Genomic DNA, 2,473 nt, shown 5'->3' with positions numbered 1-2,473 from the left:
AATGGCATCATGTAAGATTACTTACTCGCTGAAAGGAGGCGGACTGATGTGGACTTGTACCAGATGAAAGGTTGTACACCACTACCGTGGCCATAACCCCACCTATGCACCCCTTGGTTCTCGCTGACCGACACCCGTCGCCCAACACTGCGCCGCGTCTTCATCTGCACGGGCACATGCATGCTTGGTTGAATGGTGTGATGCGACCGCCCGTTCATTTTGTGGTCGGCAAGCCTGCCACCGTGTACCGGATATATTGGCGATGTTACACAGATGCTGCACCTCGGTTTCCGTGCGCAATGCTTATGATGCTCGACCCCGCCGACCAAAACTACATGTTCCCAACTGAAGACAATCCCGGTGGTTGTGCAGCAGCTTTTGAGCCTGCTGCTGGCTGAAGTCCTTCCGGAGCTGCTGCAACACGGCTAACGCAGGCACGGCCGTATGGACAGCAAAAAGCTGTTCCAAGCCATCAGCGGCGTCCATGTCACCCACCCACTTTTCTGTTCTTATGTCTTTAATTTTGTGTATGTTATATTTTCTTTGCGTAAGTTTGTAATTTGACTTTAGTCGGAACAAGGTGCTGTATGCCCTATGGCATAAAACGAGGGTAACCCCCCCTTAAGCATAACCCAGGGGTTAGGGGTAGGGGTAAGGGTAGGGGTAAGTGGTTACCCATGTGGCTATGTACGAAGGGAGGTGGGTAACCTAACCCCGGGGTAGGGGTAACCCCTTACCAAGGGGTAACAAAGGGGTCAGGGTAACCCCTTACCAAGGGGTAACAAAGGGGTCGGGGTAATATTGTACTGAGGGGTAACAGACAGGGTAACCAGTGTTTACAATTGTTCCTTGTCCGTATGCCGGGCCATATGCTGGTGTCAATGGATTGTAAGCATGTCCCTGTCCAACCTGCCTACACATGCTATCACAGCTGTCTCATCCATCTATGTGAGCATGTATGCCTATTTCGCCTGTCTATGTGTGCATACATATGTGCATGCCTCTCTATACACTTCCATCCATGCATATGCCTGTATCGAGCTCACATGTCTACACATACAAACATACATGTTCACCAAACACTTTGAGTGTACAATTGTAAAGATTGCCTCACCAACACAAGCCTTACGGGGCTGTAGAGCCCGCCCATGGCCCCAGGCTCGGTGTGTGTATAAACTCGCTAATTACACCAACGTCATCATATCAAGAGAACGGAAATCAGACCCAGCCCCCAGATTCAGTTCCGTATGATCTGATGTACGGCTCCATACACATGTCTCACTAAACGAGTTGCTGACTCCGATATTTGATTAATCCGAGGCCTCCCACCACGGGGACTCTAGAGCCCAGACCTGTTTTGCATGCACGGAAAAGAAATGGCAAAATTTAAGGTTATGCCTAATAACTGTCATATGACAGAAACCGGGAGGATAGCTATAGGTGGCAATACACAAGGTTTTAACATTAGCTAGTGCCCAACTCTGAACAAAACCCAAAACCAAAACCCTGAGAGCGCAACTCACTTTACTCGCTGCCTATCCGTGGATCAGCTGAACCTCGACGGTGGCGGCTGGTCTTTGCCTGCTCTGCACCAGCCTCAGTTTGGGGCGGTTCCTTTCGCTTCCTACAGCCAGCTGGGTGTCGGCTTCCTGCCGGCTTCCTGCCTAGTTCTAAATCTTCTACTAAAATTTTCCTGTAGCGTTAAGGGCCTTTAATTCATATTGGTGAACGATGCTCCCCGAGCTACCGGGATACTGTAGGTTCAACATGTACATGTAACATGTACATTTACAGAAATGTACTAAAATGAATTCACGAAGTGCGCAGCAAATAAGATGAGTAGCTTATAGGCCCATGTCCACAGTCCAGGGCAACGGAGGGGGTTACCCTGGGGCCGTGTTACCCCTCCTGCTGGGTAGGAACTTACAAGGGGGTTACCAATGGGCTACGGGGAGTTGAAGGTGGGTAACCGATGGGTAACCCATGGGTTACCGACCCAATCAGTGCCTTAGGTTACAAGTTACAAGTTACAAGTTCCACACACAAGTGCGGGTGTCCATAAAAGCCGGGGGGGCCATGGACGTTGTATTGGTATTGATGTGGGTACACGGGAGGTCATCTTCATTCTCCCTCGTCCACTTCAGGGTGAAGCGCCTCAGCGCGACGTGCCTGGCCTCCCAAATTTAGGGATGCGTTGCGCTACCAAAAGCAGGCGCCTTTCCTTTTCGAAAAGTGCCGCTTCGCCAGACGCTTCCTCTTCCCGTGGCCGTTCCATGAGCCCAGTCTTGCAAGCTAAGTTGTATGCTTCCAGATACGGCAAAACAGCCAGCCATTTCTCCCGCCTGCATTCCGTGTGCGACTGTGGCCAACATGCCCTACTGTGCAACGCGCTGGCACACCGCGGCCTTTCGCCAAACAAAATACATACACTTGTACACGCGCATTTTGAGAATCGCACGCGTGCATCCGCACG

Source organism: Volvox carteri (genome assembly GCF_000143455.1).
Source record: "Volvox carteri f. nagariensis unplaced genomic scaffold VOLCAscaffold_66, whole genome shotgun sequence".
Classification (NCBI taxonomy): Eukaryota; Viridiplantae; Chlorophyta; class Chlorophyceae; order Chlamydomonadales; family Volvocaceae; genus Volvox; species Volvox carteri.
This window is presented reverse-complemented; position numbering follows the sequence as displayed.